Source organism: Lathamus discolor, chromosome 3 (genome assembly GCF_037157495.1).
Source record: "Lathamus discolor isolate bLatDis1 chromosome 3, bLatDis1.hap1, whole genome shotgun sequence".
In the NCBI taxonomy this organism is placed as follows: domain Eukaryota; kingdom Metazoa; phylum Chordata; class Aves; order Psittaciformes; family Psittacidae; genus Lathamus; species Lathamus discolor.
The window spans coordinates 36962096-36988341 of record NC_088886.1 but is presented as its reverse complement, the minus strand read 5'-3'; the positions used below and the strand labels follow the sequence as shown (position 1 = coordinate 36988341).

The 26246-nt window shown below is 38.3% G+C and overlaps 1 long non-coding RNA gene across 1 annotated transcript in view; it reads left to right on the top strand.

Moving 5' to 3' along the window:
* Positions 1–1895, top strand: part of LOC136010931 (uncharacterized) — an 89092-nt gene extending 87197 nt beyond the window's left edge. The window contains exon 3 of the long non-coding RNA XR_010611080.1: positions 1551–1895. This is a non-coding gene — a long non-coding RNA (uncharacterized LOC136010931). The remainder of the gene's footprint in view (positions 1–1550) is intronic.
* Positions 1896–26246: the final 24351 nt, after the last annotated feature.

The window sequence follows — 26246 nt, the reverse complement described above, 5'->3', positions numbered from 1 at the left end:
TGGGCACATAAATATGCATATGTGGTTAGGAAGCAGGCTGTTTACAATGCTGGGCTCGTCTGTTTGCAAAGGCAACATCTAGTACAGCATGTCTCTGATAATTACATTTTGGCTTAATAAACAGAAATGGGAAGGATGTTTTTTAAAATTATGTTAATGCTTTCTTTTTTGATGGATCTCACTAACATGGTGCAGAGAGAGACGTTTAGTTTTTATATTTCAGGGGCCAGTGTAATAACTAGATTTTCAGAAATAGGGGGTGTTAAAAGAAGGAACAAGTGCTCATCCTTTATGTAAAATGTAGAGCATATTTCAAACCTGCTCTATCCTCATGAGATTTCTGAAAGGCACATGGAATTGATTGTACATCAGAAGCATGTCTTACTTTTATTTGTTAGTTTTCATTCTGGAAGATTCTGTTCATATCAGATTACTACATTGATATGTCACTGATATGCGTACCTCATATATATGAGTGTATATATATACATATAGATAGATATATATAGATATTATTTATAGCCCCCCATTACATCTTTTCTCTGGCTGTGTTTGTACTGCACTTAAGGGAATTGAGCATCTAAAATTAGTTTTCATGTCTTGCTTATGCATGAATAAAGCAATGTTTACATGAACATGAATGAATTCATGTTTAGCTTCAGCACCAGTCCTCTAAGTTTACACTGTTCTCTCTATATCCACTAGGCAGCTGACCTGCCATAATTACTCTGTTGCAGTCATTTTGATGTGGTGACTCATGCACATACAGCTTCTCCCCAGTTTAAAGATCTTCAGCTTGGTCAACATTTTGCCGCAGGTATGAAGGAAGGGACTGGATCTAGCCCAGGAGTCTTAATTTTTCCTCTCCTCTCCATTTTTTTTTTTTTTTTTTTTTTTGTCTTACACATTTGTAAAACACCATGTCAGGTGAGGCTTTACACACACTTTTAGTAATGGGGTTTTGACAGTTTTTAAAATGCTTTGCTAAAAAAAAGTCCAGTAGAGCAGGACATTGCCAGGGATTTATCCACGTAAATTGGATTTCTGGGTTCAAATTAGCTTTTCAGAAGTGTCACAAAGCAGTCACAAAAGAAATGTAGCTGTGTTCTGGTTAGACAGAATTTATTCCTAGTTGTTATTTAAGAAATAAAAAACAAAACCAAAAACAAAACCACAAAACAAAAATAAAAATAAAAACAGAACCCAAAAACGTTTAAATCACTTCCTTCAAGACACAAACAGAGTGAATTTTACAGTAAGAACAAAATCAATCTTCTGAAACAGTCATAACTCTTTCACCAAAAGAAAATGAAAGGGAGCACAAGCTTCTTCCTGGAGAGTTTAGAAGTATCACTTTTTGACTTGATTCTTAGATAATGGGAAATTGTATTGACCAGTTCAAGCTGAGCACTTGGAAGGAATGCTGGAGTCTCCATCATGGCCTATTTTTATTTCACACTAAGTTTATTTATAGCTGAAACAGAAAGTTGCAATTCTGCAGCCATAGCCTTTTTTTTCTTTTTTTTTTCTTTTTTTTTTCTTTTTTTAAGATATATGAAAATCAGTAAGCTGTAGAACAACGAAAACTACTGAGAAGATGCAGTGCCTTCCTGTGAAACAGCCGCAGTAATCTGTGTGCTGAATAAGAAGTTACTCGTAGATGCCTCTACTGTTCTTTTCCTCTTCATTATTACCATGTAGCAATTTTTGTATGCTGTTGGGATTTGTGAGTATTTCTTGAGCTGCAAGAAAAACTGAATGGCCTGAAGTTCAACAGTGCAGCTGTGTGTACTCACATATGTATATGGATACTTGGAGGGAGAGAGTATCCTCACTTGTCACCTTTCATGTCCGGGTCTCCTTTTTAAAATATTAAACCAATTCTTGATGTTCAAGCATCATATCTATAATTTCCTGAGTCATACCCACCTGTCAGGAGCTTGAGGAACAATGCATTAATCTGGTAACAATAGTTTCCACAATCCAACATCCCCTTGTACAACACATGAGAGGAAAGAACAACTGACAGCTTAAAAGTGGTAGGGAAAAAGGTCTGTTCGAATGTTGTAAAGGCCTGAAAATCTGTGTCAGAGTCATTTCTGCATTTCTATAGAGCCCCAGAGAGTTCACTGCTCCTGTACAGAGATTGCAGAACTAAGGCAGTTAAAAAATTGGGTAAAGTGTTTTGTCGAATAATAATGGATACTACTCTGCTTGCTATAGATCTTGTTAAGTAATTTAAAAAAGTATTCATAGGAAAAAAAGTGGTTAATATTGTTATTTGCAATTTTTAACGAGATTCCTCAGGGGCACAACAATGCATAGTGATATATCTCATTATCTCATTAGACAACTTGAGCTTACATCAGGAGGAATTTGGATTAAACCAATGCCCTCTCTGAATCAAGGGGCCTGGCTTCAAGAAATGCTGGGTGGGGAGGAGTTTTCTTGGCATTTGTTATTTCTCCCGTGTTAGGGAAAACTTAGTTGCAGTTAAGAAAATGAAGTCCAGTGCATGATGCTACCAACATCAATCTGGGGCTGTTTATACCTCTACACTAATTAAGAATTGAGAAGATTTCTTCTTTCAAGCATGCTGTTGACAACAGTGTGAGTTCACAAAAATTGGAATATAAAATTTATAGCATTGTGCTTTCAAAGCACACACTGCAGCAGGCACAGGATCCTGGGCAACATTCTAATGTGTTTCTTGTGAATTGAAAACATCACACAAAATCAATAAACTTAAGTAAACAAAGCATTGAAAGCAAACAAGAAGCAAGGGGTAATTTTAGGAAGTTTGTCAAGGCTTCTGTTAAACTGATGGAAATTAAATGAGTTGGTTCCAGTGATGAGCAGGGAGCATGGCAGAAACCCTATGTAAGGAGTTAAAAAAAGGGTAAAGGTCCCAGAAAAAGATTTGTTTTATATCAGAATAATTATATTCTTTATGTGATGAAAGGATTTGAAGGCCTGACTGTTGCTCTGAATTTAACCTGAAGGTTGCCTTCATTCCATGGTATATGACCTGGTTTTTTTTCCTTCTCTCCCCCAAATTTGAAGACGCTACAGCCAGTGCAGAAAGGTAGCTGTGTCCAGCATGTTAACAGGACACACATGGGTCACAGTGCTTAGAAAAGCTTCTGATCACGGCCAGTGGATATTTTCTGGGATAACACTTCTTCTCATGCCCATCCCAATTAAATGGACTGATGGCTGCTTAGTGCCACTTCCTAGGTCTTTAGTCTTTCACAGGTGTTTTAGTCTATTTATCTGCCACCATGAGGAGATGCGGTTCTTGAAAAAGCATCAAAAGTACATAAACTGGTGGAAATTGGTGAGATTTTTGGTCTTAGCCTGTGTCTTCATTTTTTCAATCTGCTGCATGCATTAAACAGTGAACTCCAGACAAGCCGCTGTCCCTGTCTGCTGGCATTTCAGTCCTGCAAAAATGCTCTGATGTGTCAACATCAAGAGCAAATACAAAAAATATTTACCCTTTTAGTTTGCTTTATCAGCTCTATTGATTTCTTGATAGAATGTTCTGAACATATCTCTTTTACATCAAAAAGGAGCCTCATGTTTCAGGAGGCTTTAAGCACGTGCTCCGATGAAGCAGGTCTCTCTATCCCAGGATCTGTGATGTTTGAGAGCTGAACACTGTTTTTAGTGATAATTAATTGCATGGTAAACAGCTTGTGTGGTACTCTGTGATTCTACTCATACTCTGTGCTTACAGTTTTGTGTGTTCATGGGGAAGATGCCAGCAAACATAACTGTACCTGCCACTTCCAGTCCAGTGCAAGCAGACAAATATATTTTCTGAGGTCCTCTATATTTGTCCTTTGCATAAAAAAAGCACAGCATGCATTTGCTACTGTAGAAAACACCCATCTGCTATGTGCCTTGGTTTCCAAGTTGAATGAAGGAAGGTTGCAGATATGAGGAGTTTGAGTTTTACTCTCTTGTTGCTACATATTGCCTTGTACAAGCATTTTGTTGTACAGCAGAGTGCAATCAATTCCCATTTCATTTCCCACTCATCCTCTCCACACACTGCTATATCTGGAAGATGTGCTCACTGCTGACCGTGTAAATGTGCTTTACCTTCCCCTGGCTGCTAAAAGCTTGTAGGAAGATTCATCTGTTGAAAAAACTTTCACTTTTATTTGAATCCTTGAAAATTCATGTCTCTTCTGAAAAAAACACCAAACTAATGCTACATTTCTCCCACTGTGCTTTGCATGTTTATTGCAGATGTCTATTAAATGGTGATCTTGATGTTGTTAAATATTTAACTATGGAAGAATCAAAGGTGATCTGAATTAAAAAAAAAAAATTGCCAAATAGTTAAGTGTTTGGTGGAACTATGGATATTGTAATAATATTTTAAATTTTTAGAACATTTTCTGTCTAAGAAAGTCTGGGTACAGCACAATTTGTCAGATGTCTCCTCTATAAATTCAAGGATAACAGAATTATCCTGAGGTATCCATAATAAAATTATAGCTCCCATCTCCAGAATGAAGCTTCTTTGGAGGTAAAAGATAACAGCTAAGCATACATCACAACATTGCAGGGGAGAGGGGGAGAGTAGACATTTTGTCTGACACCAAGAGACTCATGGGAGCTCAGACCTGTTAATACAAGTATTTCTGAGCCCTGCTTCCTGGTGTTGAAGCTGAGAGATTCATATGTGAGCCAGGATCACATTTAACCTGTATTTCATCAAATATACTCTTTTGCTACCATTAGCTGCTCCTGACCCTTGTGAGCATATGAAAAGGAGGCTTAAAATTAACTGTCATAGCTTTATGCTGCTGCTTTTGCTCTTTTTTTTTTTTTCTTTTTTATTTTCTTTCTTTCAAGGACTTGCAGTATCAAATTATCAAAACCCAACTTTTATAAACACATTTTTGGAGGAGTGGGTTGTGGGGATTATTTTTATGCAAATGTCTCTTCAGGATTCTGCTTTGTGGTCCAGCAATAAAATAAAAAATAAAAAAAAAAAAAGACCCCAACCAACACCCTCCCCCCACAAAAAAAAAAAAAAAAAACACAACAAAACCAAACCCCACCAAACCCCAAAACCAACAACCCACCCCAAAAAAAACCCAAACACCAAACCAAAAACCAACCAACCAAAGAAGCCCCTTTCAAAATCATAGGGAAAGCTGTTGAGTTTTCAACATCTTGATCTAGGTGACTTTTAGGATTATACTGCAGCATTTGTAACTTAATGACTTTCATGGTAACAAGAAATTACTAAATAATGAAAATGGTTAAAAATATTTGAAATTCAGAGATATGGAATCTTCTGTATTTGTCTTATGGGATCATTATCACGGCTGTTGGGAGCTCTCATTTTGTGAGTAGGATTTTGCACAATTTCCTTTTTTGACTTCAGTGGCTCAGGATCAGGTTATGGAGATTGGAGATAGAAGCTCTATTGGAGCCGTATCTCTGTTGGAGATAGAAGTGTTATTTTTGTCAATAGCAATCGTTGGTAATGAGATGTATCTTTTAGTTTCATTTGAATTTTAAAATATGTTTAAAATTATTTTTAAAACTTTATCAGCATTGTCTGAAGTTAAAGATAAGGCACTAAGTATGAGACGTGTTTGGAAACTATGCTTTTGAGATAGACTAGATAAAGTGTCTGACTTTAAGTGGAAGAATGATGTCAGTGTCATGCTAGTAACTGAATTAGTAAATAAGTATGCAGGTGATTAGAATTCTCAGTGCTGTTAATTATTTCAGCATTTCTTCCTGCAGTATGGGAAAAAAATGTATTACTTTCACACTCAATTTCAGTTCTTCGAGCTAATGGCTTTCTTTGCACAAGAAGAGAGATAAGGGGATATTCATTGTTTGCTTTTCATTGAGGGATAAGTACTTACTCTAATAGGCTTCTACTGGTATATTACTGGGCTTCGTGAAACAAAATAGTAATTCTCCCTGTAAATTGTCAGTTGAAAACACTCATTGAGCAGTTGTAACTGTATTTTTGTTAGTGTTTTAATGATACCATTGACATTATTATGAAAACAGTTTATACCACAGCGAGTTTTCTTAAACACACTTAAATTTTTGCTAGAAAAGCATTTGTTTGGCCCTCCAGAGCCTGGGTGAACACTCAGTAGCTCTTGGCCAGTGGGATGACCTTTTGAAGTAGCTGCAGAGAGCATGGAGAGAGTGGTGGTTCCTGGTTTTATTGAGGGGAGCCTTAGGTGACAAATTTGTACATTACAGGGGATGGACAGATTTCCAGCACCATATTCTGTGTATACGTATATAAAAATACATATATAGAATGCCATATATAACCCGGTTAGGCTGTATCACAGTGGAAATGTCTGCATGTTTTCTGCATTTTCCTGCGCTTCATTGTTTTACATGGAGCAACAGAAACTGATTTATTCATGTATTAAGCTGTATCAGTGGCTAGTTTTCATAAAGTATGAGACTACAGTATTGCTCTGAACTCCCCCCCAATCCCTGATCACAAACTAAAATAGGTTGCTTATGCAAATTTATGAAATGGGGGGATCGAACGCATTATTAATAACCGTAGACCTGTCAGACATTAAGCGCACATGCAGTAATGAGCACACTCCCTGGCAGACTGGCTTGCATGTACAAAAACCCACTCCATGTATTAAATATACACTTGAGAAACACTATAGTAAATGTTCCAGTTGTTTCAGTCATATGCTGCTGAGGGTATTCTGTAATTTAAGGCTCAATCATATGTTCTCTAAGGAAACCCACTGATACCTAATTACAGGAAGATTACAAAAGATAATGACAACATAATGAATTACAGAACCTTTATAACTTATTAGCACAATTTCCTGCTATGAATCAAGACATCTAGATGAAATTTTAAGGATAGCTTTGCATGACATTTACTCCTATCATCCAGGATGAGCCTAAGGGGAAATACAAAACCGCGAACGATTGGTTTTATGAAGATGGCATAAGTTCTTGTGCCTACAATGTTTTTATGAAGTTGGAGCCAAGAAGGTACTAATTTTGTAGTATTTCCTAGCACTTTACTGTCTCCACTTGTAGCAAAGTGTCATACTTTACGTATGCTTTTCCAATTGATACATTTCTGTGGTCTTATATTTTCATCTAGTTGGCTTTGTTGTCCTACCCTACTGGTTAAGAAGATTGAAATAAAATTACAAAGGAAAGCAATTATGGAGTCTTGATAAAGCCAAGATTACATTTCATATCACTACTCTTCCTTCATACAACCATTCTTTTTTTTTCCTTTTTTTTTTTTTTTTCGATTACTATGCTACAAGGCTGTGACTCAAGGGCTGTGATTCATGCACGTCTTTCTATAATTGTGTCCTGCATGGAGTGCCAAATTCAGTGCTGACTGGAAGAGTTGGCTTTCAGTTTGAATAGCTTAACCAGAATTTTCTGAAGTCTTTTGAAGCTTTATTAGTGTCGTGGTTTAAACCCAACCACAAACCTTGTTCACTCACTCCTCCCTTTCTTGCCCTCCCCCTACTCCTGGGGGATTTTTCTCCTTCTTAGGAGCTAGTACAGTGCTGTGTTTTGATCTTTTGGCCTGGGAACAGTGCTGATAACGCCGATGTTTTCAGTGGCTGCTCAGATGTTTGGTCTGGCCAAGGACTTTGTGAGTCTCATGCTCTGCTAGGGAGGAGGGGAGGCCACGAGGAAGCAGAGACAGGACACCTGACCCAAACTGACCAAAGAGGTATTCCATACCACAGCACGTCATGCCCAGGATGTAACTGGGAGTGAGCCGGAAGGGCTGGGAGGACTGGAGGGTTGGACGAGGTATCGGTCGGTGCTCGGCTGGGGGAAGTGGGGCGAGTTATTGGTCGGCTGGTGTTGAGGTGGTGTATTCTTTCCTCTTGTTATTTCCTTTAGCATTATTATTATTGGTGGTAGCAGTAGTGATCTGTGTTATACCTTAGTTACTAAACTGTTCTTATCTCAACCCGTGGGAGTTGCATTCTTTTCGATTCTCCTCTCCGTCCCTCCAGGAGCAGGGGGAGGGCAAGAAGGGGGGGAGTGAGTGGACGAGGTTTGTGGTTGGGTTTAAACCACGACAGTTAGGTTCTTGCATAACTCACCAAGCATTCAGCAATATCCAGGCAGAATTAGATATTATGGTTATCAAGGATGGAATTAGTTTCAACCAAATAAATACACAGATCAGATCTGAAAGAAAAAAATAAAGCCTTTACTTAAGGTTTAAACCCAGCCACACAGCTCGTCCACTCATTCCCCCCCCCTTTTATCCCTCTTTCTTTCCTTCCCTTCCCCGCTCCCCACTCCTGGAGGGATGAAGAAGAGAAAATCAAGAGAATGTAACTCCCACGGGTTGAGATAAGAACAACCAAGTAACTAAGGTATAACACAAATCACTACTGCTACCACCAATGATAATAATGATAAGAGAAAATAACAAGAGAAGAAAATACAATACCACTTGCCGAACGAGTTTGATCCCCGCCCCCCAAAGAGAGCCCTTGCCCCTCCGGGTAACTCCCAGTTACCTCCCTGGGCATGATGTGCTGTGGTATGGAATACCTCTTTGGCTAGCTTTGTCTCTGCTTCCTCTTGGCCTCCCCTTGTCCCTGGCAGAGCATGAGACTCACAAAGTCCTTAGCCAGAATAAACATTATTTAGTAGCAATTAAAAACAATAGGTGTTATCAGCTCTGTTCCCAGGCTGAAAGTCAAAACAAAGCACTGCACCAGCTACTAAGAAGGAGAAAAACTGACTGCTACTGCTAAACCCAGGACAGTTTTAAAAGAACTTCCAAGGAATATTTCCTTGCAGTGATATATGATGTCTCATATTAAGCGGACAACAAATGGTATGAACAATAAATTAAAATAAATCTTGTATTGGTTTACCTCATTAAAAGTCAATATAAAACTAGTGTGCTTTATACACGAGAAGAAGAAATAGCTTGTCACTATTGTGAAATGCAAGAACAAAGGTCATAGTGAGAGGTGAAATAAAAACTTTATGAAACCATTCTATTGAGCAGAAGCATAATAACAAATATCATCTGTGTGTGTTTCTGTTGAGTAGTTGACAATGCTCTGGCTTTTATTCTCTATTGAAATGAGCATCTTTTCATAAAAACTGAACCCTGAACTCTGCTTTTCAATAAAATGTTACTCTCTTCCTGTTGAAATAAGACTCTTTCCAGTAAAAAAAAAAAAAACAAACAAACAACAAAAAAAAAATAACCCACAAAAAACCCAACCAAACAACCACAAATCACAAAACAAAATGTCCTTTAATACCTCCCTCTCTCTTCCTTTTGGAAGGGGGATTAAAATATTTTGCCCAATCCTGTTATTGTTATGTTTACTTTTACCATGTTATTAACTTCTTGCAAAATACTTGCAAAAAACGTTTTTGTCATTGTGTTTCACTGTCTGATTAATTGGGAGCTTCATCTGGGCTGGAGAGTTTTATCCCTGTCTTCCCAAATACACCTCAGTGCTTTTTACACCTGTTCCCATAGCTGGAAACCAGCCAAGGAGGGGTGAAGTGGCACACTGTCTGTTATCATGTATTTTCTAAAAATTATTGAAACCTACTTGAAATCTGTTGTGTATAAAAGGAGAATTGAGGAGCTGCCCTGCTATCTGGAGTGAACCTATAGTGGAACTAACTGTAGGATTGACATCAAAGAGGATTTAGATAGATCTGATTTAGATAAATAGATAGTCAAAAGCCTTTTCTGGGTACATGAAAAAAATCTTCAGAAATCTGTTCCAGATCTAAATTCTGATCAGTTGTGACTTTTTAAGAAAAAGTCAAGAAAGATTAAAAAAAAAAAAAAAAAAAGATTTTTAGATCAGATGGTTTGGGCAAAAATTAGTGTTGAAATTTGAGAGAAATTAAATGTCAGTATGTCATTATAGCATTTCTCAGAACGATGACTCCAATCTGCTGATCACAAGGGTTATGCTGTATACACAAAGTTAAGGATGAAATGAAACCAGTTTCTTCATGGTCAGTGACCTAAAGCTTTCTGTCCTGAACAGTTTTTTTCCCAGTAAAAATGTTGTAATTATAATTCTTAAAGTTTGGACCTTCTGTTACCTATCATCTCTAATAGTCATATGGCCTTTTTCCTTTCTGTTCCATACAGTGAATAACAGTGTCTTTGACCTTGTTTCAAAATATGTTTTCTGCACCATGAATCACTGTCTCTTCTGTCCTGAAATGAAATTATCTTTAAATATGATGATAATTTTGTTTGTTTTTGTAGACAATCTTCATTATTGGGTAAGTGACTAAATGTTTAGACACTGGAAGTTCTTGACTTATGTTGTTTTTACTTGTAACTGTCAAAGTTCAAGTAATGTTTTTCTCTTTCCTTTTCATTGTTCTAGTTACTCTTAATCAGAAAAGAGGAATGAAGGTCTAAACCCCAAAATGTAAAACTTCATATTTTGCTAATGTAAACTTCATTTATGTCACATGAGATCCGGTTTTCTTCACTTTGGAAGGAGGCTTCAGGCACTGTTCTTAGTATTGGAACAATTTGCTCTAAATGGCAATTGAAATATATATAGTGTGACTGAAAAATTATTTCCTCAACTAGTCATATACTGGCTTGCAAAGAAATCGGATCAGCCCCTAAAGGGAGCTTAAAAACAAGATAACTCAGTGCAAACTAATGTAGTAAGTTGATGAGTTCTGTTTCTCCAGCTTATATCAGTGTGCTTCAACCACAGTTATTAAGCTGGACAAAGCATAGATTTTATTCACAGGCAGGGGAGCTTCTGGGCAACAGTGAGGCCAGTTGCAAATGACCAGTGACGACAGGAGCCTTCCAAGTTGTATGTATCTCTGGCTGGAGAAAGTGCTATAGCCACCTAGTTGGTGACAGCTCCACCAAAAAGGACAGGGAATAAAACTTGTAGGAGAGAGGAATTAGTAGCAGTCTAGAAAGGAAAGGAAAATATAAAGGGAAAGAAAAGGGAAATATAACCCCCATTTTTAAGAAGGGGAAAATGGATGATCCAGGGAATTGCAGACCAGTCAGTCTCACCTCTGTGCCTGACAAAATCTTGGAGCAGATTCTCCTGGAAGGCATGCTAAGGCACATGAAAACCAACAAGGTGCTTGGTGACAGCCAGCATGGCTTCACTAAGGGGAAATCCTTCCTGACCAATTTGGTGCCCTTCTATGATGGGGCTATGGAACTGATGGACAGGGGTAGAGCAGTTGATGTCATCTACCTGGATTTGTGCAAAGTGTTTGACATTGTCCTGCATGACATCCTTGTCTCTAAAATGGAGAGACATCAGTTTGATGGATGGACCACTTGGTGGATAAAGAACTGGCTGGACGGCTGCATGCAAAGAGTTTCGGTCAACCTCTCAATGTCCAGCTGGAGACCAGGAAAGAGTGGTGGCCCTCAGGGATCGGTGTTGGGACTGGTCTTGTTCAACATCTTTGTCACTGACATGGACAGTGGGATTGAGTGCGCCCTCAACAAGTCTGACAATGACACCAAGCTGTGTGATTCAGTTGATATGCTGGAGGGAAGGAATGCCATCCAGAAGGACGTTGACACACTTGTGAGGTGGGCTGATGCCAACCTCATGAAGTTTAACCGTGCCAAGTGCAAGGTCCTATACCTGGGTCAAAGCAATCCCAGGCACAGCTACAGGTTGGGCAGAGAAGAGATTCAGAGCAGGCCTGCAGAGAAGGACTTGTGAGTATTGGTTGATGAGAAAATGAACATGAGCTGGCTTCAGTGTGCGCTTGCAGCCCAGAAAGCCAACCGTATCCTGGGCTGCATCAGAAGGAGCATGACCAGCAGGTCGAAGGAGGTGATCCTGCCCCTCTACTCTGCTCTCATGAGACCTCACCTGGAGTATTGTGTGCAGTTCTGGTGTCCTCAACATAAAAAGGACATGGAACTGTTGGAACAAGTCCAGAGGAGGGCCACGAGGATGATCAGGGGACTGGAGCACTTCCCGTTTGAAGATAGGCTGAGAAAGCTGGTGCTGTTCAGTCTGGAGAAGAGAAGGCTGCATGGAGACCTCATAGAAGCTTTCCAGTATCTGAAGGGGTCCTATAGGGATGCTTCGTTAGGGACTGTAGTGATAGGACAAGGGGTAATGGGTTAAAACTTAAACAGGGGAAGTCTAGATTAGATATAAGAAGAAATTCTTTACTGTAAGGGTGGTGAGGCATTTGAATGTGTTTCCCAGGGAAGCTGTGAATGCTCATCCCTGGCAGTGTTCAAGTCCAGGTTAAATAGAACCTTGGGTAACACGGTTTAGTGTGAGGTGTCCCTGCGCATAGCAGGGGTCTGGAACTAGATGGTCTTAATGTCCTTTCCAACCCAAACTATTCTATGATTCTAAAGCCGGCAAGAAAATCAAATTAGGATTTAAAAACATTGCAAGTAGGAAAGTTTCTGAAGGTACTTGAAACAACCGACATAACTACATTAGGGAGAAGGACACTTTTTTGTACAAGAAAAGGAAACAGCTTTCTTTCATGGGAGATTGTGGGGGTTTTCTGTATATTTTGAGTGTGAGAGCCTTAAATGAATTGTTCTCAAAGAATACCTTGAGTTGAACAGTTAATACTAACATAGCATTAAAGAAATCTCAAATTGCATGCTAATGAATCTAAGGCAGTAAGATCCCAAATTAATCAATTTTTTTCTGATGACTAGTTTCTAGCATTCTAATACAGGTCATCTGTTCTTTTATGCTCAGATTGCTATAGCCTTTACCAATCCATTTCAGCATTTGTATATATGTTATATGTTAAATTTTGTAGGAGATTCTAATGAGCATGGGGAATAAGATAACCTCTGTTCATTATCTTTTTCTTCTGTATTCTTTTTATTCCTGAGACCTGGCCACCTTTGTCAGAATTCTCAAGATGCCAAACCTGCAAACTATATCAAAAAAGTTGTCTTATCTTTTTAGCTTTTAAATTACTCTTTTAAATTATAAGATCTGGACCAGTTTCCATATGGAGAAGTTATACTGAATTAATAATAAAAATTATAATTTTACTTATTTTTATGGGAAATTCCATATAAGAAGGTAATTATGATTTTCGATATAATGAGCTATGAAAATGTGTAGGTTTCAAGGTGTCAAAACCTTCAAACCTTCTACTGAGCTGATGTGCTACAACTTCTAGAAGAATAAAGTTCTTTGCTTTCTTTATAATGTAAATGGCTTATAAAAAATAGTGTGTTTTTTCAAGGAAATTTAAAAAACTATCTCAGTTTTATCATATGCTATTTTCTGGATTAGAAGATAAAAATAACTGACAGACTGTTCTGACATTTTGAGTACAAGGAACCCAAGAACTGAGTGTAAGCCGTTGGTTTTCCTTTCAGTAATTTTTCCAAAGAAAGCTAGTTTATTCCTCAAAAGAAAAAAGAATAGATGAATGTGTGCATGTTAGGCAAAATCTGGCTGAAACATATGATGGCTTATATTGGTAAATAAACAGAGAAACTCAGGAAATTTGAAGCCAGATTCAATAACTTACTTATGATATAATGATAGATTTACTAAAAGCAGTTACAGAAAAGGGTTTTAATGCTGTGTAATAATAATTTCAGTCCAGAAATGCCAGCCTAGAAGTGTTGAGTTGTATGTCTTGCTGGAATACCTGCAGCAAAGAAGGAACTTATCACCAGGTATTCAGCAAATTCTTTAATGTAATTTTTTGCATCTGTTCTGAAACCTTTTCAGCTGTTCTCATAGTTAAGGCAGCAATTTCAAATGGTTGTAGTAGGAAAATTATATCTGATGGAAAATTGCCTGCCTGTGATTACATGCTAGTTCAACTGCTTCATCATAAGAGCAAATGGTTGCATGATTGCTGAAGTATAGCTGAAGCTGAAAACCACAAAGCATAACCCTTAGCAACTCCAGGCTCGCACTGCTTTTATATCAGAATGAAGTAATTTATGGGGGGAGAGTTGTCAGATTTGTTATGGTTCAATTTCCGGTTTTTATTTATTTATTTCGTTCATTCTACTGTGCGAAAAAACACCTATGGCATAAATGGAGTGGTTTCTCCTGTCACTGTTTATTTATCGTTTCCTTAAGCACCCCAGATATCTAGAGCCTGAAAATACAGTTATTTTTGAGCATGCATTTGGGTGGAATCCAGTGGAAGTTAAGCCAACGCATGAGGGCTCTTCTCAAGTGAGTGGTCTTTTTCTGTAAAAGCCTCACTTAGGAATGAAATTCAATGTCATTCTGCAAGTTTTATAGAAGGACATTTCCCAGCCATTGCTAGAGAAAAAAAAATTATTTAGTTTATGCTTACTAGGGGTGATATATATCCTAAAGTCAATTTTAAGTGTCTTCTGACACATTAAACATTTAACATTAAAAATTCTGACACAATCTTGAGAGTCTTTACGTGCATATCAATGTTTTATTACTGCTTCAGTTTGAGAGGTTAATTTGAAAAATATGCTTTCATCCTTATAATTGGACTTTTTTATTTGTGTGTGTTCTTCAATAGTTTGCTTTTATTAATCCAATTGCAAACAGTTGGCAGTGCATTGTCCTCCTTTTTCATTTTTTTTATTTTTATTTTTTTGGTTCTTTATTTTTCTCCCATCTGACCTCATTCACATTATATCAGAGATTTCCCAGTCAACTGTGCTGTTAGCTGAATGGGTAACATTTGGTTTAACATTTGAGATTCAAGACAGGCCTTTGAAAGAATGTAGTACCATATACAAAGATGACATAAACAGATCATGAATAATAAAAATAACACCTGAAATTTTCCTGTAGCTCTAGAATCATTCACATCTTTTCAACATCAGTAGAAAACCCCCGGGGAAAGGTTTTTTCAATGTGAAGCCGAAGCAAAAACTAAGTAACCAACAATATTTAATTCTCTTGCAACATTTTTCTGGTATGTCATGTGATGCCATCACACCTTCTCTGTCTGCTTCACAGTGGATCTCAGTTATATTAAATATGATTAAAATCCCAAGAAAACTAAGGTAATGATTTTCTCAGGAAGGTGGTGTAAAAGAGGAGCTCTGAGCCCACACTGCCAGACATTCACCAGGCTGTTGTGTCTCTGCAAGTTAGAGACTCAGAGTAGTGCCTGAAAATTGTCCCAGCACGGCTGTGCACCCCAAGGCTGGCCTGTGTTTTGAAGAAAACATGTGTAAACATTCTACCATGTTTAGGTGTAGCTCTTGTAACTGTGATTTCCCTTGTGTTTGCTTGACAGCACTATGGCAATAGATGAATCTCCCTTGTCTCTTCTAAACATTTTGCTAGTTGAGCAAACTCTTGATTTTAAAATATTGAAGAAAAATTTATGTTGCATGAGCTGAAGCTAATCCTGTAGTAAATTTATCTGTGCTTTTTTTGGGGGGGGGCGGGGAGGGGGGATGTACAATGAAGATGGATTCGATCAAAGAAGTCTAATCAATCTATTGTATCTGAGCAATTTTACTTTGTAAATGTGAAGTTCAGAATTACTGAAATTAATCAGGTTTTTCCTCTCATTAGTACCAGAGGAAAACAACCAGTCATCTTCGACATATTCCAATGATATTTTATCTAACAAGGAATACTCATGCCTTGTTTATTTCTGCAAAATTCTTCACCCCTTAAATAGCTTGTAGCATTTTAAAATTGTAGTTGTTATAACCAGGGTGTTTTCATCGTTCATTCTTGTCCTCTTTGAATTGAGGCAGCCTTGGTCATACACAATATGTATAATCAAGATGCACATGGGGAGAGAGTTTGAAGTCTAAGCTATTCACTAATGCCTGCTTAGTATTTAAAGAAACTCTATGCTCAAGTTTTACAAATATGTTATTTAAGTCAAGCAAAACCAACTCTCAAGCGGAGGAGGGCAGAGGACATTAAATCTTGTGCTACAGAAGAGTCAGTTTCTGGTTTTAATAGGCTTTAATTTATTACTGTAAATATTGGCAGAGTGGTGTCTTGGTGGCAGTGACTAATACTCAGGCTGAGCAGCAGGGAGGGGGAGTGAGCAAGTGTGCTCCTGCTCTTTCTGCAGCCTGCAGCTTAGCAGCAGACCTCATTTTACGCCCATTGTTACAGAGGTGGCTAACAGGCCAAAAGGATCAGTCTAGGCCAAAAAGATCAGCCTCCACTAAAAGTTCTGCCTCTCCCAACAGCAGCATGTGAGTTGAGCCATTCAGGCTTACTGTGCCCTGACACCTGTGCAGATGGTGCACTCCTAAAAAAAGGTGGTTCCTGTTTATATCTGGGTTGAGAATATATACAGTCTGGCTTGCTTCCGGTATGTACTACCGTTTACCACAAAGCTGTTTTTTGAAAGGACATAGAGGTGACAGCCAAGGTGGTTTTGGTGCTGAAGCCTATGCAGAAAGGTCCTCTCTGTGCATTCTTTACAGGAAAAAACTCTTAGCTTTGGATTTGCTCTGGCATACTTTCTAGTTGGTGTTGAGAGTTACTGCTCTGAAATGCGGTAGTTTTGCTTGATTTTTCTGCCTTTTGAAATATCAGAGTGACTGTGTGGTGGTTTATCTTCCTATAAATTTGATTTAGTGCTTTTACTGACTAGCTTTCTTCTTGGAAATCTACTGTAGGTAATGTGACCTCAGTTGCTCTGCATAGAGTATTTCACTGGCCATTATGCGCAGTTTATGATTTAATCCATTTTAAACTCTTCCTGTAACTACTTATATTTTTTCACTTAATTGTATCCATTTGATCCTCAGCAGTCCTTCAGGAGACAACGTTATTGGACCATTATCTAGTCATGAAGCATTGATTTGTGCTATATAAAGAATGTATGGATCTTGCTCTTTTGAAGTGTGAAGACCTCTTTGTACTTGATCTTGTAAATGGGAGAACACTTTTCCCTTTGTGAACTTCAGTCTGAAATTTGTTCAGATCACTCTTTAATTTCTGTTCAGCGATACACTGTTTGTAACATCCTTATAATTGGTATTTATATTTTTCTTCCTGATTTTTGAATTCTGATGTCATCTAATGAATTGGCATGCCTAAAACAAAAGCTGTTTTCAGTATATATTTGGATTTTGTTCAGAAAACCATTTTGTTAAAGTGGAGTTGCCAGTTGATATGATAAGGGACCTGGCACAACAGCCAGCTATATAAGATTTTCTAAAAGTTGGTGATAGCAAACAGGATCCCTTTGGCACCATTGGCACCATCGGATTTAGCATTGTGAGCTACACATCTGGCTTGGTTGTAGTAAAAGTCTGGAAGGAGTGTCAAGAATTATTATGCCCCCCTGGTCAAGTAATTTAGCTCTCAGCCTAGATATATCCACTGCTTGGATGTGGTTGCTGCATACATTTCTTGGGGCACTCCACATCTTTGTTGCAGGTACATGGAAGCAATTTCTGTGTGAGCTGACATCTGCTGGTGTTTATGAAAGGAGGGTGGTGGACAGAAGCGGTACTGTTGGTGGGCTTAAATTCATTTTCAGATCACTCTGAAAAATTATCATGAACTGTGTATGTCAGTTTTTGTGTTCACCTGTGTTTTTTCACCAAACTGATGTGAGGGCTCTCAAAACTACTCGGATACCAAACTACTAATGGATCATTTTCAAGATCGGGTGTATGTGTTTGGGGAAGATCCTTATTTTCTTACATGTATGAGTAGTGGCCTGTATAACAATAATCAGGATTATGTGATCCACTGTAGTAATGGTAATGATAACTGCTGAAATTTATGTAAAAACCAACATAAAGTTAGTACGTTTTAATTTAAGACTTAGTGTTGTGGTGCTGGACAGTTTGAAATTAACCATTAACCCTTTTCCCAAGGGATAAGTATTACCACCATAAAAGCTCCAATGCAGTTCATATGGAAAAATGGGAAACGAGTTTTTTTATAAAGAGTCATTACAAGCTGATGGTCTGCACTTTTTTTTTACTCCACATCTAATAGCTTTGAACATTCATGCCAGAGGAGGTTCATTCATTGAGGTTAAAAAAGAAATCTACTGCTCTGAATTCAGTAAAATGGAAGAAAAAAGTGCTCCAGAAGTCTTTGCAGATCTTATTTCTATTCAGATTTAAATGCGAGCTGTTCAGTTGAGCAGCAGAGCTATTGAGAAACTACCTATATGCAAGCTGTTCATGATATGCTATGGGACCAGAGTGCTGCAGGATATTAAAATTAGGGCGTTTGATTTTTCTCTCTCCTCTTTGTGAGGTTACATGAGGGGAGGAGAAAGCCGAGGAGAGGAGAGTGTGGTGATATTCTATCCTCTTTTGCCTAAGAGGATCTGTAGTCTGTCACCCGGATTGCATTTGTCTGGGCTTCTTGCAGTGTCCATGGCCAATGGCTATAAACTCCTGCACAAGGAGGGGGAGATGACTCTTACCTCTCTTTACTGCTTTTAAGAGACTATCCTGTTTAATTTAGGGACCTTCCTTTTTGTCAGCAAACTAAAAAGTTAGGTATAGGATAGGTTAGGTAAAAGATATATAGGTCAGACGGATGAATTACTAATCCTTTGATTGCATCTACAGAAGCCAGAAGAGAAGCAGCTGAAAAGCTTGGTGCTGTACGAGCAGCACTGACATCTGCTGAAGTTGGTTTTTTTGTGCTTCCAAAAAGATGCATTGGTACCTCTTAATTCTTTATTTACTATCTGTTAACATCCTTGTGTCAGACAGTATAATTTTTCTAAGGAAAAAGAGAGCAATGAGCTAAATGTACTTACGACTTCCCTGGTGGCTTGATTCATGGTAGAGTTTGCTGGAAAATGCTACTGGGTGTACCTATGGCCTTTGCATGCAAGCTATGGCAGTGCCTGCACCATGTGAGCACAACCCACATCAGTTAGAAAAAAAATAACCTGGAAAAGGGAATTTAGGCTGCTGATCCCAAGAGGACAATATGTTGTCTCCCTCATACATATGGAAGAGTGGGAATCAGGTTGAGCCTTGGTTTAGGTGAGAACTAGATGGTTAGCACAAGCACAGAAGAAATCGCAGCTTTCCTGAGAAGTGCTCAATTCCTGTGCTTTTTATTTATATAATATTTGGTGTATGTTGTTAGATACTATGGCTAAACTTTATTTATGCCATATTTTAGGAGTTCATGCAAGCTAAGTTGACACATTTTTCAACAGTCTATCTCAAATATGAAAGTATGCGCTTCACTGTTACTCCCCTACATCACTACCACTTGCAAAAGCCTGGTGTGCTAAGGTTTACCCAATGACAACACTTTAAGCTTTTACATTTGTTGCAAAAATCTAAGGGGATCAAACCTTGTACAGTCACTCTGAAACCACAGAGGTGTCAGCTGAGAAATTGCATTTACTGCAAATTAACAATTTAAAGGGAAATGCAGGATATCTGTTAGAGAACTAGAAAGGGAAAGAGATCTAAAGTTTTCAGTAGGGGATTTCCCCATGGTTCAGATGAATATTTTGCAGACAGAAGGCAAATGTAGCAGAAGCAGACAGATCTGTGATTGGTAAAAAGCTTGATGAAAAATCTGTGTTCACATTTTATTTGTATCCAGAAATTACTGGGAGTATGGTGTCTGTTGCAAAGACTCATTTTGCTATGGTGAGATTTAAATAGATGCATATTATGCTTTGAGATTTGTTACAAGATCACTGGTACTCCAGCTTCAGAAGAAAACTTGTTTGAGCATTTTCCTGAATAATCTTTGAGATTTTTCTTGGATTTCTGTCTATTACAATTGATGACATGAATAAGCTGAAAATTTTGCTTATAGGTCCAAAAGTCTACTTAAGTCAAAACTGCCTTTTCGTTTGTAAATATCTTAAAATTTATGGTCTTGGGTTTTGGGGTGTTTTGTTTTGTTTTTTTGGTTTGGTTTGGTTTTTTCTCCAATGTTTTTCAGTTCTTTTATGTTTTTTCCTTTGGTGATTTCCACTGAGCAGGTATTTACTAACCAAATTTATAGGGACCTTGCATCTGATATGGTACAATATATCAGCAATTCTGGAGGAATGCTCAATTAACTTTAAATATCAATTACTGATTATTAGTTACTGATTACTTAAATGTGACATTGACAATGTCACTTTATGAAACAAAGTAAAGCTTTTTCTAAGCCCACTCCTGTATCAGTATTTCATAAGAAAATAATGAGAAGGGAGCTGGAATGCAATAGGTATCATAGAATCATAGAACCATAGAATAGTTAGGGTTGGAAAGGACCTCAAGATCATCTAGTTCCAACCCCCCTGCCATGGGCAGGGACACCTCACACTAAACCATCCCACACAAGGCTTCATCCAACCTGGCCTTGAACACTGCCAGGGATGGAGCACTCACAACCTCCCTGGGCAACCCATTCCAGTGCCTCACCACCACCATCATCTTCTTAGTAAGCTATTACAAATAGTTATGTCTACTAAGAGCTCTGTCTAAATGAAGGCTGAACACTCACATCACCTGATTCTGAGTGAGCACCTTCCCAGTGCATCTGCCTCTGCACAAGTGTACTGATGCTGTCCAGCAGCACCTGAGTTAAGAGAGGAGGAACAGTAAATGAAGGAAAGGGCTCCCTGGGCCTCCTGAGATTGATGGGAATCCTCATCTACAGCTTGTTACTAATTACCACTTGCCACAAATCTTCTGATTGTCTCTTACAGATTCTTGATCATTACAGCCCTTTACAGCTATTTATTCCTCTGCCTTGTATCTCTGTGTTAATATTCAGTAAATCCATTTGCTAGCCTCTCGCGATTGCTCTGCCTGTGGCACACTAGGCTTGCAGGTGTAAGTCATTAGGAGTGATACTACTATTAGTGTTTCTTCTGCTGAGATAGCACCTGAAAACCACAGTCACAGACTGAAATAATACTGAAATAATGAGTTAGAGACAGGCACTATTTTGAGCTAAAATAGTCTGCAAGACTTGGTACATTAATATGATTCCCTGTTGGTCATGTGGACCATTAGGGTATATGCACCCAATACACATTCCAGTTAAGGATAAGAGTTACAAAGCAAAAAATTAATCTTCTAATAACCTTGAACTTGTTTATGCAGGTAACTATTTGTATGAGCCCTTTGTTCTTCTCGTTTTTCACTTCAGTCCAGGCCTATGTCCTGTGCGAGCCTGTATTTCTTGTGGAAGAGCTGCATGTGTCCTGCCCTCTGTGTACCACTGCACCAGTCACTTGTTTTCAGGACTAACACATTGTCATTTCTGCAGTCTGTTCTTTGTTTATGTGATTTTAGAAGAGGAAAGTGAGTTTAGGTGTTATGGTACTAACATGGTGGATAATGGTGTAATTTGTTCTGCTTTGATTAAAATGCATCACAGGAGAATTTTAAAATATTAGCAATATTTGTAGGCATGCATGCTACTCCAAATACATTCTGATGAATTATGCATATTTAATGTATTAATCATAGCCACATAGAGGCACGCCAAATAAAGTGAATCATCTTTTTATTAAGAAGAATATTATTTTCAAAAGAATACTTTGGTCTCATAACAAATTTTAAGGAAAATTCATTGCACAGTTTAGATTGTATTGGGGATTGACGAGGAACCAAATCTTCATGTGCTTTTGCACTAAATTAATTTCATTCTATTGAAGAGTTTTTGTTTGCTTCTTCAGTAGAAAACGGCTCATAATAAGAAATATCACTACTGATTTGGTCATGCTATTCCTGAAATTGGTGTTTTCTGACTAAAGTCTGTCATTTTGATCCATATATCTTACCCAATGTCTCTGTACCCTACTGACCTCATAAACAATGACTGTATCTGCTGCCAATACTTCTGCTCCTTTCCGAAGCTGTAGGTTGTAGTGCACTATTTTATGCATGCCAGATCCTTTATACATCTAAATTTGTAATGAATGTTGCTACTGTTTTTTCTAGATTTTTTTTTTTTTATCTAGTGTGCTTTCATTTAAGATACTGTGCTAATGTGCCTTCTATCTGTAGCTAAACTGTAGCTGACAGCGTCTTATGGTAATGCGGCAAATAACAAGACCAGTTTGTTATCAAAGAAATAATTTTAAATACATAGAGTAGAATTCATTATAATCTTTTCTAAAAGCAATAAGAAAAGGAAGACAGCATTTCAGAAAGCCATAAAACATGCCTCATGCAGTTAACCTTACAGCACAATCTAACTATGGGTAAATGATGCCATAAAATAAGCTTTTCCATCCTTAATTGCTTAATTAGCACCATATTTTAACACAGAATTTAAATATAAGTTGTTGCTTAGCACCAGAGAGATTCACCTGAAATAAAATTTAGGAGTGAAGCAATTTTCTGATGTGTTTACAACAGACCTTGTGTCAGCTTTTCCTGTACCCATTATTACAAGGATCAGAGTCAGCTCCCAATGCAGCCAGCTTCTGTGGGCAACTAGGGATATGGTGGGGCAGGACATGCCAAAAAACCCCAAAAATATATCGTAAGCCTGAGGCAGGGCAGCAGGGTGCTTCCATAGCCTTTTAATCAGATGCTTCACTGACATCCCAGAGGTTAGTTAAGTTGGTATTTCCCATTAAATATCCCAAACCACCCCCCCCCCCGAGACATGTTTACGTGTTCATATTCCTGTATCCTTCAGGACGGTTTGTCAGAGGAGTACTGAGTGTGGCCAGCCCTCTGAGACTCTGGGAGCTGCAGGGGATTCACTTTGCAATGGCCACGCTCACAAGTTCGCCGTTTCTCTTCAAAGTGCCATAAGAGACAATCTGAGATTGCAGGGTGGACTTGAGCAGGGTGGCAGTAATGCTGTTGGTCGTTACTTCATCCCCTTCCCTGTGACTCACAGGAGCTGTAAATCTCATCACTAGCTGAGGACATTTTAAAAATGTGTTCGTAGGGTTGGGGTCAGGAGGGAACCCAAATGAGCGCTGCTACTAAGACATATCATGGTATGTGCTCAGCAGTAGCCTGGGTTGCTGCCCTACCAGGTCATTTGCCTGGAAGAGTGATATTTTCAGCATGAAACTGTGCCGACAGTTTTAGATGAATATATATTTATCCGCTGTGCCATCATGGGACGGTATCCTCAGTGACCCTGCAACAGCCTATTAGTGCCTGAGCGGAGAAGCAGTACACAGATAAATAGTCTTCAAGTGTTGAGTGGTGGTTTTTTGAAGCTTAATTAATGTTTGTAAAGCACCATAGGATCTTTTCATGAAAGGAGCTCTGTGTGTCTATGCTTTTATTATTGTATTTATATAACCCTGCAGTGCTAGTATTAAGCTGAAATCTAACGAAGTATTATGACTTGGAAGAGCTGCATAACACAGGACAAAGTCAAATTATACTTACGCCCCCCCCCCCCCAGATAAGCTTTCTGCCACTCTAGGCAATACAGGGCATGGTGAAGCACTGAGACACTCATGAGCATCAGTCTATATTAAACCGCTTGCATATTATGATGATTCAATAGATACAGTTCCTAAGTGACACAGGCACTACATCAACTTCATTAACTTTTATGGCAGATTAGTTATAATCTTCAGATTTATAGCTGACACTTTCACAGATGGTGACTGATGGAACATTCTTTTGACTGATGGTTTAATGTTACGGTGTCTGAAATTAAGCAAATAAATTAACTATAAACTTTATGTGAAAGAGAAATGCAACTATAACAGGAATAGGATGCGTATGCCCAAATATAGGTGTGTAGGCCTTGCAAAAGTAAATACAAATTAACAAATTCAACAGTGTAGTTTAGACTATCATTTTGGCCATTATGCTGTTTGTTCCAATTCTGCAATTCTTTCTTGTTCAAGCCACTTATGAAATAATGCCTTGCTGAGGGTTAAAGGGTTGTTGCATAAACCAGACTATTTAATTAATTTGTAGTGGCAAAATCATTACACGCTTTTAATAATGAAATGAACCAAATTTAGTTTCCTTTTTTTTTTAGAAATTCCAGTGAATTTTTTTATACCTTTCCTAGTCCATGCTCAAGCCATTAAATAATTTTCACACCTGGCGTTCCCTTCCTGCTTTCTGAATAGCTACTGTGGGATTTTACTAGGCTGGTATCTGCATGAAGGCTCAAGCTCTACCTTCTCACGTTCAGGACCAGTCTATAGACTGGATGAGTGCATTAGGTGGGAAAATGCAAATCCACTTATTCCTTTCCTCCACTTTCTCTTGTTGAGGCAGTTTTACTTAAAACAAGGTATTTATAGTAGGTAAAACCATGCTAGCACTTAGACTTTTATTAAGAAACACAGGAGCTGTCAGTTCAAGTATTGGGAATCCCTGAAGTACAGGCAGGCTCTGAATTGCGGTGTCTTCTTTTCCACGTGTGTCTGCATGGCTGGATACATCAGAAATTCTCTGAAAGCCTTCTGTAAACATGAAAACTCCAAAAACCAACAAGGAGCCTAAAAGGAGCGTTGCTTCTGTAACAAGTCCCTTTCCTTACTTGATCTCTGTCTGCCACAAATGCTTCTTGTGAACACACACTTGAGACCAAGATAAAAATACATTAGTAATATCATAATGTTTTTCTTCAATTGTGAAGTACTCCTTATAAATTGATTGGGGGGGGGGGGCAGAAATATGAAATCACATGCTTGGTTTTGGTTGCATGAAACCTACAGAAATCTCAGCCTGATGCTAAAATTAGTTTTCCAGTTAAAAATGAATGTTCTCCTATGTTGCTTTTGGAAACACATTCAAAATGAAAATGTTTGGATGGAAGACTTTACAAATAATTATTTGTTTTGCTGAAAGACACACTGTGCAATCTAAGCAAGTAGAAATAGCAATTCTAAAATAGAAACTATTGTTTCTATTTGTGCTGCTTCATCAGCTAAGCCACTTTATGATACTGTTTCTTTATCAGAGACATTTAAATCAAGGAAATGATTTTTAATACTAGGGCAGAAATTAATTTCATGCATCTGCTGGCAAATGCTTACTATCAAGAACTGCGTAAACAAACATTTGCACATCTGCTTCTACTATATGAAAACAGAATCTCAGATTATAAAGGAAGATAGGCTTTGTTTTTTTAAATTTTTAATAATGCATTTTGCCATTTAAAATATTGTAAAGTGAAATGGAAGTGCAGAATGCATGTATCCTGGGTGAGGTCAAAAAATGTCTTTGATGAGGTTAGCATGAGTCTTCAGTAGGAGCTACTGGTTTTTGGTTTAGTATAGTAGTATTTTAGTTTAGTATTTCAGAAAGCCCAAGTCACACACGTGCAGTTACTGGCAGAAGGGATTCCAAGGATGTTCCCCGTCTTCATTTCTAGCAACAGAGTAGTAAAAGCTGAGGCAGAAAGTCAGTGTTGGTCAGACTGCTCTCACTATTTGAAATGTCATGTTGCTATCCTTTTGTGAGGATTACTCCATTGTCTGCTATTTGACTTCCAAGCTGTAGTCGTAAACCTGGTAAATTCCTAGGGCAGGGGGGCAGAGGAGCTTCCACTGCTCAAAGAAAGAGCAAGGCATAAGCAGCAGGTATGTGATCTTCCTCTGTTGAATGTATTAGGATCTTTCTAGGTGATTCTGTGACTATTGAATAAAAAAAAGTATAATTGAATTGGAACGTATCAAGAAATATTAGTCCAGGCTGATGTAAAGTGATGTATATTCACGTATAGCAGGTACTTCTTTACAATTTTATATTCTTTCATAAAATAGAGGGTGCTAAAATTAAGATTTGGAGCTATCAGTCCTCCTCAGGAAGCTGCTTACCACTGCTTAACGCTAACCACCACCAAACAAGGAAGCTGGAAAGTTCTACTTCAGTGATTTAAACAGAAAATATTAATGCTAAGACTCTTTCTAATTAATCAGAGCTTATAAGTGGCCTGATTCCTTAGGAGCTGGACAGTGGGATAGCTCGTCACTACAGCTGATGGTTCAGCCACCAAGAACCATGTGTTAGCCCATGCCAGTCCTATCCCACTGTCTCCTAGTCCTGTTACCTACCTGAGCTGATCCAGGCCCCTTTGACAAAGGGAGGATCCACAAGCAAACATCAATGCTGAGAAGAAAGGAGAGCCATCGATTAAGAACACTTAAGGGCTTTTTGCATATATGTGATGAATAGAAATCGCTGTTAGACTTGCGTCAGCATGTCATTTTGTCTGATACCTGGGTTATGTGGGGTTGAAAGAACAGAGAGCAATTGCTCAGCAGCTAAAATTCTTTTATGCCAGTCTTGATGAAGGAAGACAGAAGATCAGACGGGCTAGTCTTAGGGCTTAGACCCTTAATTTTCT